Source organism: Kryptolebias marmoratus, linkage group LG23, assembly GCF_001649575.2.
Source record: "Kryptolebias marmoratus isolate JLee-2015 linkage group LG23, ASM164957v2, whole genome shotgun sequence".
Classification (NCBI taxonomy): Eukaryota; Metazoa; Chordata; class Actinopteri; order Cyprinodontiformes; family Rivulidae; genus Kryptolebias; species Kryptolebias marmoratus.
In genome coordinates this window covers 13,730,180-13,745,301 of record NC_051452.1, presented here as the reverse complement: position 1 = coordinate 13,745,301, position 15,122 = coordinate 13,730,180, and the positions used below count along the sequence as shown (strand labels likewise).

At 38.5% G+C, this 15,122-nt stretch overlaps 1 protein-coding gene and 1 long non-coding RNA gene across 6 annotated transcripts in view; one reads left to right on the top strand and one right to left on the bottom strand.

Moving 5' to 3' along the window:
• The window catches only part of LOC108245704, a 541,596-nt gene that overhangs the window by 65,799 nt on the left and 460,675 nt on the right, over positions 1-15,122 (bottom strand). The gene's annotated exons all lie outside the window — the stretch shown is intronic.
• The window catches only part of LOC108245699 (beta-1,3-galactosyltransferase 1-like), a 185,337-nt gene continuing 177,005 nt past the window's right edge, over positions 6,791-15,122 (top strand). For all 5 annotated transcript variants that reach the window (XM_017432817.3, XM_017432814.3, XM_025009724.2 and 2 more), the window contains exon 1: positions 6,791-6,908. The gene's annotated coding sequence lies outside the window, so the exon portion shown is untranslated. The remainder of the gene's footprint in view (positions 6,909-15,122) is intronic.

Genomic DNA, 15,122 nt, shown 5'->3' with positions numbered 1-15,122 from the left:
TTCACAAAAACTGAAATCTCCATGTTTTTCTTTGTTTCCTTCAATTTCGTCCACTGTTCTTTAGGTGCACTTTTAAAGCAGAAAGACCCACAGTTGATCTTTAGATAACAGAAATGAAAGAAATTCCTAAGCAAAGTGATTAGGATATAAAGTGATTCTTGATCATTTCCTTCTTTTAGATCTTTTTAGCTTTAAATGTGGCTGGCTCAGCATGCCCCACCTTGATAACTCAGTCCTGTCTCTTTGGTAAAAGGCATATTGATTTTCCTTGGTAACAGACCTGCTGTAGAATTTACAGATTTTTCCATTAAGAGGTTTGTGTCACTCCTTACAGATTTTTTTCCCCACCCTTCTCAGTTACACGTCGAACATATGGAGTAATTGGCTGCGAAGAGAATATACGCCTGTGTTAATTACAGCGACCAGAGAGTGTCACGAAAGTCATGACTTCACAATATCTGGGTGAGTCATGCAGATCCATCCTGCTTCAACAATTCAGCACCCTTTCCTGATGTGCTGTTTGGCATCTTTTTAATTGGTCTTTTTCCCGGTAACGACTTCACTGACAGTTGAAGGTAGATGTATTTACTGTATATATTGTTTTAAATGTATTATATCACTGCCAAGCTTTTATAAACTGACACCTCCTTCTCCCCTCCTTCTCATAGGATGCATCTGCAACAGATAATACCTTATGTCTAATTAAACTGCAAAATATATAATTTATCGATACACCCACCTAATACTGAGTATAGGATAATTATACTATTTTCTGCTTCAACAACACTGACTTGTCAGAGCATGGACTCTACATATATCTGAATGTCTGCAGTGGTGTCTGGCACCAAACTATCATTAGCAGATTCTTTACGTCATATAAATAGTGCTGTGAATCTCCACGGATCGGACTTGTTTGTACAGCTCATCCAACAGATAATTGATTGGCCTACAATCAGGAGAACCTAATGGTTAAGTCAAGATCCAAGAGTGTTTGTTGTATTGTTTCTCAACCCATTGTTTTCAGAGTATGGTAAGGTGTGTGGTCCTTCTGGAAGATCATTTTCATGAAGGTGTGAACATGATCAATAACAATGTTTAGGTAGGTGGCACTAACCCTAACCCTAACCCTAACCCACATGAATGGAAGAATCCAAGATTCCCAGGCATAACATTGGTCAAAGTATCACACACTTGTCTTCTTGTCAACTTGTCTCTTCCTGTAGTCCATCTTGATGCCATCTCTTCCCCAGGCAAGTGATACTCATGAACTCAGACATCTTAAAGATACAGAGAAGAATGTGAGAGGCTACCTTCTTGGTCCATGGTCTAGTGCTCATTGTAGGGTGCATGGGTACCCTGACCTATATGTGGCTCAACTGAAATTATAAAATCATAAAGTACCAGATGGTTTTCATATTTTGTTGATTTATTGTGGAATTTTATAAATTATGCTACATGTCCTCACATGTATGAGATAAAGACCCTAAAGTTCTCTGTGGGGGTGTAGAGATAGCAAGTAGAGCTCTTACCTGATCTCCAGCTTGCTGTTCATTGCTGCTTGCCAGCAGCTTGAGGCTATGGTTGTTGCTACTAAAATAGTACACCTAAAACTAAACTGACAATGTTTGGGTTGCATTAGGATTAAAAAGTAAAGTACAGTGTAATATGGTATAATATATTACAGCATAATACAATATGACGTGGTATATGCCATACCATACCAGCTTTATTTAAAAAACACTTTATACATCCTCAGGACAAGAGTGCTGTGCAGTACAATCAATAAAACATAACAGCAGTCACAAAACATAAAAAAAAACAAAAAAGCAATGTAAACACAGTCCCATAAAAAGAAACAAAAAACAAATAAAAACATGTAAAACCAATTAAAATACACTAAAATGTCAACATCTCAGATGGTGTTGAAAGCCAAGAAGAAGAGATAAGTTTTAAAAAGTGATTTAAAACCTGACCAGGCAGAGAATGTCCAAAGGCTGGTCATTTCACATTTTAGGAGCAGCAGCAGAAAAAGCACGATCCACTCGAAGCTTACGTTTAGTTTTTGGAATACTCAAAATCAGCCAGTCTGCTGACCTGAGAGAATGGGAGGGAGTATAGAGATGTAGTAGCTCAGAGAGATAGGGTGGTGCAAAACCATTTAGAGCTTTTAGAGCAAATAAAATAATTCTAAAATGAATCCTAAAAGGTGCAGGCAGCCAGTGCATTGAAACTAAAGTAAGGGAAATGTTTTTGGGGGGTTTTTTTGTTTGTTTTTTTTGTGCCAGTTAAAAGGCAGCAGCACTTTAGACCATCTGGAGGTGAGCAACAGAGGAAACACTGACCACTATATAAACTGCATTACAGTAATCTAGCAGAGTGGTGGTGAAGGTGTGAATTCATATACTTTAGCCAGCTGCCTCAACTGAAAAAAGCTTGATTTAACCACTGCCTTGATTTGATTATCAAGCTTAAGATCAGCATCCACTTTGACCCCCAGGTTCATGATGGTTGGCCTAGTATATTGGGCCAAAGAATCTAGATCCACACTGGGGGTCTCAGTGGAGCTGCCAATAACCATAACCTCTGTCTCATTCCTATTTCAGTCTAAAAAAAGTGTGTTCTTTTTCTTTAGAGGGACATAAACCTCATAGTCATCCGCATGGCAATGAAAAGAAAGTTTGTGGTTTCTTAAAATTTGGACCATACGAGATAAAATAATAATTAAAAAAAAAAACAGAAAAGGAGAGGCCCTAAAACTGAGCCCTAAGGGACCCTACATGAGATGGAACCAGAGGAGGACACAGGATCACCAAGCCTGACACAGAAGGTTCGCTCCATCAGCTTGGATCTGAACCACTCCAGTGCTGTACCCTGATGCCCACCCACTGCTCCAGTCGAGAAAGTAAAAATATTATGATACAAAATGATATGGATACAATATGATGCAATGTACTTTATTGTCTACTTAAAAAAAATGTCAACAGGACAATGAAGTATATTGTATCAGACTGTGTTGTAATGTATGTAAAGCTATGTAGGTTATGAGTTCAGGACATTTTTGAGTGGGTACACTTGGCCAAAACAAATTTATATAAGCCTAAAACCTTGTTTTTGGTACACCTCCCACTGAACAAGCTTTAAAGCAGGTATCAGCATGATGAGCAAATACCAAATACTGACTGGAAGTGCAGGGAAATAGTTTCAGAGGATGCGTAAACAGGTCTAATCAAGTATGTACCTCGGAGCTTGGATCTTGGGCAGTGTGTGAGAAACCAACAGTGGTAGTCAGAATGTTCTGGCTCAATCTTGTATTCCTAAATCAAAAACATCTCTTTTAGGACCCCTGTTTTTATTTGACACCACAAGTTTTTTACTTTTCATTCCGAAAGCTGCCATATTATATTTTTGGAACCAGAGTCGTCTGCAGGCTGGGACTGTGGGGCTTTAAGTCCCACCTGCTTTCCGAACATTCATGGTGTCATATGGCTATTTTTTTAAAAGCATGAAGTAACTAATTGCAGCTAAACCTATAGAAGAAATGAAGATTTGAACATACAGCAGCAAGGTAAGAATTATGGAAATCAACAAAATGATCTGAGACATGTTTTATTTTTTAATAAGGGCACCTTCCCATTTATTAATATGACAGGGGCAGGACTTAAAACTTGTACTTTGACCGTTCTTTGGTTCTGTTTGGATGTCTAAATTTTATTAACGGCTGTTGAGCTCACATCTTTGTGAGATGTGGGCAGTTAGATTGATGACTTACAGGCAGCTTAAAAAGGGACTTTTCTTTGTGGCCATATTATAGAGCTGCTTTGTGGGGGAAAAAGCTTTTGTTTCTCCAACAGTGGAGGTTCTAGTATACATGGAGCCCTAGTCATCCAATGAAATGTTGATAGTGGACATGAAGAATGTTTTTCTGGATACTTAAAGTGTTCATTTAGACCAGGAACAACTAAATTATAGCCATCTGGGACATATATCCAATCTAACTGTTAAAAAAGCCACTTAGTTTTTTTTAAAAAGATTTTTATATATTTGAAATGTATCTTTTACTGGTAGCCAAGTAGAACTGAATTTATGTTCTGACTAGTAAGTATGCTGATGTGACAAGGAGAAAAACTGTTATTGATATCTAAAACAGTAATTAAAGACAGGAGTGTGATTTGATTATATAATAAAACAACCTTTCATACACTGTGCAAACTACTGCGAGCAAACAGGCAGCGGCTGAGAGCAAGAGGTATGGGTAATTAAGACACATTGTTTGCTCAAATTAATATGTGTGCACATTTCACTGTGTGTTAAACTATTTGGTACAAATAAAGGTCAGTAATATTCTCCAAAGTCAATGTTTTGTGGCGGCCATCACAGAGCAGAGATCTCAGTTCCATAGGAAATTTGTGGGCTGAGCTAAAAGAACGCTCTACAAACCTGACTCAGTTCCACCAGTTCTGTCAGGAGGAATGGGACAAAATTCCTGCAAACTATTCTAGGAAGCTTGTGGAAGGAAATCCAAAACATCTGACCGAAGTTACACAATTTAAAGACAGTGCTACCAAAAACTAAGAAAATGGATAGAAACTTGTGACTTTGATGAAAGTAATAAAAAACAATCTATAAATTTTTCTCTCATTATTTATTCATGTATAGATTTTTTGAACTTCTGCCACCCTGGGTGATAAGTCATACTGCCCAAATCAAAACCCGCACCTGATTGCCAAAATACGTCTATTCAAAGAGTTATCTACAATACAGCTGGTCACCCAGGTAAATGATCCGAATCTTCGCACTGAATCAAGACTCACAAGTTCGAGGTCTCAATTAACCCAGATCCTGTGTGTCCTCCAGCAGACTGATTCTAAGATTCACAGGAAAAGCAGCTGAATCCCAAAAAAAGGAACAATGATTAGGATTAGTCTCTGAAAAACAGAGGATTCAGATGAGTCACTTCAGCCACTGAATCTGAGTTATGAATTAAATATGGCAATAAACAAGTGGTTAAACATACTGGTGTTTTTTATGTTGCTGAAAAATCTTATGCACATGTTATGATGATGGTGACTATAAACAAAACAACAAACTGTAGTCAGATTATTATTATTACTGCACATAAAATGCAGATTTTTGTATATTTGTGTATAGTTATATACGCTTTTTGTAATTTTAATCAGTTTGTTTTATTTTTTTTACTTAGCTATTTAAAGTATCTCATACTAATATGCACACTTTGTATTTTTGTTGCATTTCTTTTTATCTTATATTTGTATTCTATTCTTATAGATCCTGCTGATATAGTTTTTTGGTTGTTTTTTTTTGCAAAATTGCAAAAAAGCGAAAGAGCACATTTGGCTTTTTTTGTTCTATTTGGTTATTCTACATTTGTACATGTGTTCTCTTTTTAACCTACGTTTTACGCACACAACATATATTTAATATATGTTAACATTTTGGTTAATTTTATAGTTCTAATTCAATTTTATTTATATAGCCTTTTAAAACTCCTCAGTGGAACAAAGTGCAGTGCAGTGCAATGCAATACAATAAAATAATTGTACACTCATTCAATAACACAAAAAGGAGGAAAGAATAAAAGCAGGAATAAAACAATAAAACCGTTAAATCAACATCTTAAAGAAAATGAAAGCCAAAGAATTAAAATGAGTTTTAGGTAAAGGCAAATGTCCAGAGCAGTTGATTGGCATGTTTGATCTTGTGATTTGCACATTTTGCGTTTTTGCTCATTTGTTTTCTTCCACCATTTGTTAGTAGCTTGTTTGTTCATTGGTGTGTGAAATTGTAAAACATACATCTCTGAATAATGCAAATGTGGATCCTTAACATCCAAGTGATTCAAGTAAAGTGAGTGACTCAGGCCCTGTTTACATGAGAACGATCTCTAGAAACATTAGTGTTTTTTCATTGTTTATTGTGGTGAATCAACAAGAAAAAAAAAAACATGTTCAAATTGATATGGCTGCGCTTATTGAATCTACTGTAGTTTCTATGCCAGGCAGGGTTGCCAGATAGGAAACGACTATCATACTGTCACTTTAAAATGATTGTATTTTGACCCAAACTATCATATGTGCTGAGTGAGGTGTGCTTTCTTGGAGGGGGGAGGTTGTGTGTTATGATTGGTAAACATATGTGCACAGAAAAAGGAGCGGGACATGATCTTAAAACTATGTTATAAAAACAGTAATTGTTGTATATCTGGCAACACTGATCCAGGCTTTTAATGACGCACACTTGCAGTCTGGAGTATGTAAACAGTTAGATCTAAAATGGTGAAAACACAGATGTTTGTTTGGACCTACGGTGAGGTTGGGTTTCTGCTATGTTGAGAAAGTAACATAAGTAACTTTAACAGCACTCTGCAATCTGCTATGATTGTTGATCTACTCGTGCAGAACAGCTGTTGAATGCAGGAATGTTGCGGCTTCTTTTGAAATTCAAATGAAAATCTCCACTCTGAGACCTGGGTTCAGAAAGCTTGAACTCTATTCTCGTGAACATCTTCTACGTCCCTCAAAATAGCGTCAGCGTAAACTGAACCAAATTTACCACCTCAAGGAGCAGGTAAGACACTGACTGTTCATGTCTCCACTTCCAAAGGATCTGAGCTTTCCTTCTTTTTCTGAACGGGTTGTCTTCTGCAAATAAGAATCCCCGAGAGAAGCAGGCCGACACAGCCCGGTTCTGATTGGCTGCCGTAAGGCGGCGCGCTGATTGGACGCTCCCCTCCCTCTTCTCCGCCGGCAGTGAGAGCGCGCGGCGGGAGAGACAGAGGGCGAGAAAGGAGGCGACGGCTCGGTGCGGAGCGGAGCGCAGTCAGTCAGAGCCCGGGACAAGTTCTTAAACACACACATAAAGGAGGAGAGTCTGGGGGTGAGCAGCTGCAGGTAGGTGCAAGGAAACAGTGCTTCTGTGCGGTTGTTGTGGTTGATGTTTTTGGCGGGGAAAGCGTCAGAGCCGCCGCCGCTCCTGATGCTGCTTCAGTGAGTAAAAAAACTGACTTCGCGGCTCCGTCCATCATCTGCTGGTTTGTTTCTGGACGCGCCGTTTGACCTTCGCTGTTTATTTTGTACCCTTGTGTCGAGTCTCAAAGAGCACATGCCAGTAGTCACACTGGAATAATAATAATAAAAAAGCCATTTCAGATTCACTTTTTTTGCCTTTCAGTCCATTTTCTCCCACCTTACAGTGAGCAGTCTGTCCCAGCTGCAGCTAATTAGTAAAGCCAGGAGTTCCTGTCATTGTTGCTGTGTGGTTTGAAGTGCATGCCATCCTTTGAACAGGACATGTGTCACAAAGAGAGGAAATAAATCCAGCATTCATCAGTAGATTGACACCATTATGACATGCATGATGGATTTAAATATCATTTTGAGTCACAAACTGAAAGCCTTGTGTATTATAATGGAACAGAGGGATGAGTGTCACCACGCTTTTTTGCTTTTGTTTTCCCCATCTCTAAGACACTGCTGCCCTCCTCCAGGGCATCACCAAAATGGAAAACAGTGGATACGACCTTTGGTGACACGCCAGCCGAAGGGTTGCTGCAATAATTCATGAGCACGCTGGGAACAGTTCACCTAAACCCTCCAAAAACCCCCCTTTTTTATTCCTCTCAGAGATTTATTTTGACAGTTGCTTTGGAATACCATGGATCTCCCTCCTACAGGTCTGATCCTCTTCTTTTTCTTTTTCTGGATTTATACCCCTCCTTGATGTGGGTACATCAATACTCCACGGTGTCAGTAGTTCTAGGGCAACGCCAGAGGAGCTGAGCCTATCTCTTCTTTTAAGTAACTGTGCTTTTCAACCTTAAGAACACAGCCCGAGTCGTTAATATCGACGGCTCTGCCAGAATCCTTCTGTTCAGACTCTGCCGGCTGGCATGCGACCAGGTACTGAAACCCTGCGAGCAGGGGAACCATGATTCATTCAGTTTCTTTTCAGAATCGTCCCACCGTACTGCATTCATCCCTAGTGACATGAAATGTTAGTTTGGAGGTCTTCCTTTGTGGTCTGAAGAGCACACAGGTCCTTTCTGCTTTTATTATCGTTGCTTAATGAGACACCTTGAAATCTCTTTTTAAATGAAATTTCAGCGTTTGATCCAGAATTAGGCATGTTTAGTGTGCAATAGTGTATTTCAGATTTTTGTAAGTGGTGCTTTCTACTTTGAAAAACAGATTTTTTACATTTTTTTTTTTAAATTTATTTTGGTATGACCCTTCAAAATTAATTACTGACACACACAAAACCATTGTTGAGTTATGTTTTTATAAATCCTAATATATTACCTTCATAACTATTGTTAATTCCCTTCAACTAGTGCAAGAAAATGGCAAAAAGTTCTAATCTGCCTGTTTGCATTTGAAAAGTGTACTCCAGTAGATTAAATCGTCAGCACGGGGGCAGCAGGTGCAAAATGAGCCCAGGTGGGCGGAAGTGGACAACGACGTGCACGGTCACAAATTTTTCAAAGGGTTCCAAGCCGTGCACCTGAAGTTAGCCACACAAAACATGGCTACACAACTTCCTGTTCTCCTGATGAAAACACTCAGGGAGACTGTAATAGAGTTCAACTGACGGGAGTTTTGCTGATATGGATCTTGAGACGTCATGGCACCTGATGGCTGATATTTTAGGCTAATACATGGATTTGGTTTAACAAAATAGAACAATAGTTGTTGAACTCAAATAAGTCCATGTTTAGTAACCCTTAAATAAACTAGTACACTTAAGAATCATATATAAAAGAGCGTTGTCACTTACAGAACTAAATTATGGGCTGGTTGTAGCAGGTGCTTGTGCCGCTTCATTTTTTGACTTGATAATTTGTTAAGTGTGCACAGACCATGCCAATTGCTAATTTTAAAAAAAGGAGGTCAATATCGTCTGATTTAAAATCAGTCAACCAGTTACCTATAGACTGAAACATTGCCTATTTTCTTGTAATTCTTTTTTTTTTTTTTTCCATAATTCTAGTCCCAAACAGTCACAGTCCAGGGAGCTACGACCCTAATAGCAACAAGCATCAAAAGTAATGTATGTTTAAGTGTAGAAACTACTTTTCTATGCTATATATGGGCATAATGGCATCATGTGGGTTCACGTAAAAGGAATTGGTAACAACCGATGACCTATTAGGTCTTTGAAGTGGTATCTTTTTGGTTGCAGGAAATTTTAAGAACTTGTGACTAAATTGCAGGGCTGGGGGCAGGTGAAGGAGTAGGCATACCATAAGGCGTTTTATCTTACCTGTTGTAGATAGGTTTTTGAACGACCTCAGTTTGGAGTAACAGAGTTTAGTGGTTATATGAAGCGCTATTAATTTTTTTTTGACCGCACACAGAATAGCCATTAGCTTGTAATTCTGGTCAAAATAAGAAACCACTGAAAGGAAGAAACTTTATTTTTCCAAACTGAGGTCATTCAAAGAGCTATCCACTATAGGCACTGTAAAATATGTTTATACGTTTCCATTGAATCCCACTTTAAAAGATCTAAAGTATTGCTTTATAAAAGCCTCTAAGATTTCCCTTCCTCTGACTGCTGTATGTTTCCCCCAAAATCAATAGTTTCCACTCCCTTTTTAAAAGCTGTTATAGTTCAGAATCACTAATAAACACTTCCTGCTGTGATCACAGGCCTTTTTTCTATTAAAGGTCTGTTTCCAGCTGCTGTGTTATAAACTACATCTTATTGACATCCTGCTAAAGGAAACCAGCCCCTGGGTGTGAACGCAATAGGTTTGGTTTTAACTCATTTAACCCTCGTGGTTTTTATTTGTGCAGGCATGCAGCCTGCCTGAGTAACCGGGGCGAATGTGACTCAAAGAATTGATCTTTTCGAATAATTTACATTAAATCAGCTCATACCAGTATGACACATAGCACAGCACAGAAAATTGCGGTTGTATTTTTGGCTGAAAACGATTCTGTGAAACTAAAAAAAAAAAAAGGCCCTTGGGCACAGCCAGATTCTCTTAATTACTCCATATTTCAGTCCTGGAAATGATTGGAAATCGATTTATGGTGCGACACAGTTGAAATAAACTGTATGTGACATTGATGAATGGTCTTTGTGAAGGCTGCAAAAGAAAAGTGGATTACCGGCAGGCTTATTAACTCGTTCATAGTTTCTATGTACTTACGCTTCTGATGCTGCTTTCCTTGTCAACACAGTTTAACAGGAAAATCAGTCAGTCTGTGGATTGCTGTTTGTAGCAGACTGTGATGGCATTTCGGTGCCCTCAGGGAACAGTGCAGCACGGCTTGTCAAATGTCAGCTGAGTTTCCTTTAGAAATTGCCACTTTATGAAGACCATCAGTTTGAATTTGGCTTCCACTGGCATTGGTTTCTCGTTATGCTTGGAATTAGTGTCAGTCACCATTAGGTGGTATTGTAGAGGAGCCAAAAAGTGATGCTCCTCAAATGCCAATTTTAGGGGCCGGAAATGAGACAAACATTTTAGGCTCGCTATTGTAAAATGCAAGGTTTATAACCAAAAAAAAAAAAAAAACATGTCATAGATTCATGCCTGAACAGTTAACCAGCTCTGTTTGTGTGCCGGTGTGACTGACAGGTCCAAGCAAATGGCTGTTACGAAAAATATAAATGTGAAAACGGAAATCTTTGAGGATCACAGCTGATGTTCAGAAATTGGAGGCAGACTTTGACTTGATTTTTCCCATGACTGATATTTATCTGAGCTGGACTTGCTGAGTCACTGCCGAGGCCCCTATCACACTAGATGATGACCCTGTTAAAATCAAGCAAAACGTGGAAGATCGTTGCAGGGACTTTCCAAGGTGTGCTTGGAAAGCCCACTCAGAATAAGAACACAGTGACCTTTCACACACGATGTGAAAGGTCTGCAATAGTTCTGAGGATGCATAAAACTTCCAGAGCAACGTCAGAGTGCTTTATAATCCTGGTGGCTTCAAATCCTGTCCTGTGTTGAAAATATGATATTTGGTTTTAGTTTCTTACAGGTCTGAATAAATATGAAAACTAGAAGCACTCATAGCGCAAACCTCCACCAAGGTCACAGTGTGATTAAAAAATAGTCCAATCTGGATCATAATCTGGTTCAGCACTAAAATGTAATCCATTGTTTTTTGTGACAACCCCGACATTTGCTGAAAATTTCCTGCACATCTGTTCTTTAGTTTTTACCTGATCTTTGCTAACAGACTGACAAACAAGCCAAAGGACACAGCCGGAAACAGAACCTCCTTGGTGGAGGAAACAGAAGTGTCACATGTCGGAGCAGAGACGAGTTTTTATCAAAGGGCTTACCTGCGACCTTGAACTTTAACCCCATGAACCTTGAACTCGACCTGCGTCATCTTTAACCCCTGATGTGTCCAGCTGTGGAGTATGACATTCCTGTTAAACAGCTGCAGAGTTAGAGCACTGCTGATCTGTGACCTTGACCTTTGACCGTGTCAACACCAAACTCCGTTCATAACTTTTTGAGTAATCTTGTCCACACACAGACACAGATAGAAAGATGGTACCACCTAGGTGCAGGTAAAAAAGACTAGAGTATGGAAAATCATTTATGTTCAGACTATTAGTTTTCTAGAGAATGTTTTTTTTTTTTTTTTTTTTTTTTTTTTAACGTGGCTTAAACAAACAGAATTTGTTTGACTATATATAACAAAATGAACATAGTCAGCATGATGTTCGTCTTTGGTTTATATACCAGTGGGACTGCTAACTCCCGGAAACTGTAATAGGGAACAAGGATAAATCTTTGTTGTGAGAAACCTTGTCTGTACTATTTGTAGTGTCATCAAGAAAAATGTGACTTTACCTATTTAGCCAACAGGCATGAACAGGGCCACCATGACAACTTAAATAAATTAAAAAATTGTGCATGTTTCATTTTTCTAAAGAAAAATCTTTTTCAGTAGTAGATGGTTAATTATTCCCAAAAAATGCATTATAGATGCCAATAAAATAAAATGTTTTTCATGGATGAAAATCACTTCCCACATTCAATAATTTTACATTTTTTACTGTTGGAAAGTCTGTTTATTTCCCCTAAATGGCGTCACATTTAGTGGGAAAATGCATTTGTGGGTTGAGCAGCAGAGTAGAATATGTGGTTTGTGCCAATAAAAAAAAAAAAACTTGCCAAATCATCACTGCCAAACAGCTTATTCTGCTACAGCCTCTTGTTTTGAGCTTCTGCTACCACAGGTGCTGACAATCAGGTGCCTGATTGGCGCCTAATTGTCAGCACCTGTGAGGAACCAGTGGCAGTCCCATAGCTCCACAGTCTGAGACTGAATTCTATCCTCCAAGATGGCAACGCTCACCCCTACAGATCAGGGTTCATCAGCAGCTACCTTCAGAATTTAAGAGTAGAGAGGATGGTGAACACAACCACTCTGGCTGTTTTGGGACAAATGCTGGTTGAAGAATGGTCTGCCATCTCACAGCAGGTTGTGAACCAAGCTGGTGAGCAGCATAAGGAGGAAGTGCCAGGCTGTTGTGGCTGTGTATGGTTTCTCCACATGCTGCAGAGGGCCCTGTTTGTTCAATTAATACATTGCTAAACTGCCAAGATGTCTTGTTTCTTCAGACTTCAATCGCACAATTTATTTGATAAACAACACCAAACAAAAGGCAATGAAAAGAAGCTGATTGGCATTAGCAGAGAAAATTTGGCAAGTTTTTCACAGGCACAACCCACATACTCAGCTTTGCTGCTCAACACATAAATGCATTTTCCTAATACCATTTAAGGGAAACCAAACAGGCTTTTCGGTGTTATAACATTTCTTTTCAAGAAGCATTAGTACAACAAAGAAATGATCAGTTTCCTTAGGTTTTGTGCTAAGTTTATGTAGTGTAAATAGTGTCGCCAAGAGTTTCCAATACAAGTTCCTCATCTGGGACTGTCTCTCGGTAGTAGGGAAGTTCTGCTGCTGGAGTTTCCTCACTTTATATTTGTTAGAAGTGCCTCATTATGGAGGGGCCTGAACCACTCACTTGATGGAGGACCAACTTCATACAGCAGCTGATTCCTTCTGTACACCGCCTAGATTTAGGAGCAGCCTGGTATTTTTCTTTGGTCAGTGCTTGTTTTATAATGAGTTGAGTCATTTTATTACATAAAAAAACTCCAACAGTTTAAAATCAAAGGCAACTTCACTTTTTTGATTCTTATAAAAGGGTCCAGACGTCCTTTGCTTGTGCTCGAAAATGTATTTTTATGAAAAGTATAAAACTGAGTGTCTGTGTGGCTCTGATTAAGCTTTTTATTAATCTTTTGTCTCATATTTATTTATCCTTTGTCAAACCCTAAACCTCTCAGTGGAGAGCAAACTAGCCTTGCTCTTCATTACTGTTTGAGTGGATATTTTCTTTTCAAAAGAAGCTTTAGTAATAAGCAGACAAATAAAAGACTATTTAAATTTTCATTTCACTTAAATAAAAACAAGAAGTTAAACTTTAAGAATAGAAAAAAGTGACAGCACCTGAAAGAAAACACGGAAATCTTATTAATATGTTAATATTGCCGCTTTCTTTTGCATAAAGCAGCAGTTTGTATTTTTGTAAATCGTGTGTTCATCACCTGAACATTTATCAGTAATCCAACTGAGATGAAAAAACAGGAGTGGTGTGTTTTCTTCTGTAATTAAGGTGAAATGTTTGTAGCTGTTAGAATTTTTGTTGAGGCTTTTTAAAGGGCTGTAATTAGAAACCATTAAAAAAAATTGAGACATAGGGAAAGTCTATTTATATAAAAATATATCATTAAGCTGTTTTCTGACTGATAAAAAAGTAAAAATAGGAAAGTTTTTATAATTCTGGGCAAATATTTTCATATAAGAAATCTAAAAATTTTGGTAAATTTATTTAATTTTTTAAGAAACATGACATTTGGTTGTTGATCAGGTTTTTAATTTTGGCGCCTTGTTGAGTTAGACCCTCTGAGTGCAAAGGTCATAAAGCTTTAATGAGGAGTTCAAAGGTCATGTGTAGTTGAAGCTCTAATCTAAGGAGATCCTTGAAATTCAATCAGGAGAGAGGCCAGTCAGATGAGTTTGTGGCCGAAGCTTTTTTCCTAAAAATATTCTTCTCCTGTCTCGTGACAGACCTGCAGCTCACTATTCCTGCTTTGCAAGTTTTACCTCCATGTGCATTTTGTAACACAAGAAGGAGGGCTTTGTGGTTGCCGGCAAAAGATATTCCAGAAAAGAATATTACGAACAAGTACAAATTTTTAAATATAAACTATGTAGTTAAGTACTTCCTGTAAACTCTTCTCCTGCTGCTAATACTGTGGCATAGGAGTATTAGTTCTCTGTAGTGATGCCTACTCTTTAGGAGCAGGGCTGCAGAAAGCATAGTGGATTTTAAAGTGTAAATAGGAACTTTCTGACTTTATAACTAAAGCCAGTAATTCACTGAGCTGCAACTAGTTGGCGACCATCAGGGAGTCTCCAAAACGGCTCGAAACATTTGTGGGGGTTCTCAATTACTTCACTTGAGTCATAGAGGGTCGCGTTGTTGTCACTTGAATTTTGAACATCTCCAAAAAACATTGCCTATCAAAACAGTCGCAAGGTTATCACGGGTGACTCAAACGCTTAATTTTCTTAATTCTAGAGCTGTGTTTCATATATTGGAGGCTACCGTTACGAATGTCCAGATCTGAAACCCACGCCAATTTTAGCTAATAATAAAAAAGTGGTTCAGATAAACTTGGGGGCGGCTGCTAAAGGTGGGAACAAAGCGGGTACCAAAATAGGGTGAAGGGTTAGAACAGAGTTACAGGCATTTCATATATAAGTCCACCATGATTTTTAAAAAATTGCCACGCAAAATGCTACCACATGGCTCAGAATTTGATGAGAATGCAACAAAAAATGTGCCTTTTTTTATTATTATTTTTTTAGTTTTCTCACAACTATAAGTTGCAGACTTGTCCTCAACAGTAACAGCCCAGCAAGATACTGGTTTAATGCACAATCTGTTCATTGATAAATGACTTGGCATCAACTAAATGCGCCAAAGCATGTTGCTACTTTTCTTACATTTGCAGCTGATAGCACAGAGGCAGACGAGTAGGAAGAACTGAGCTA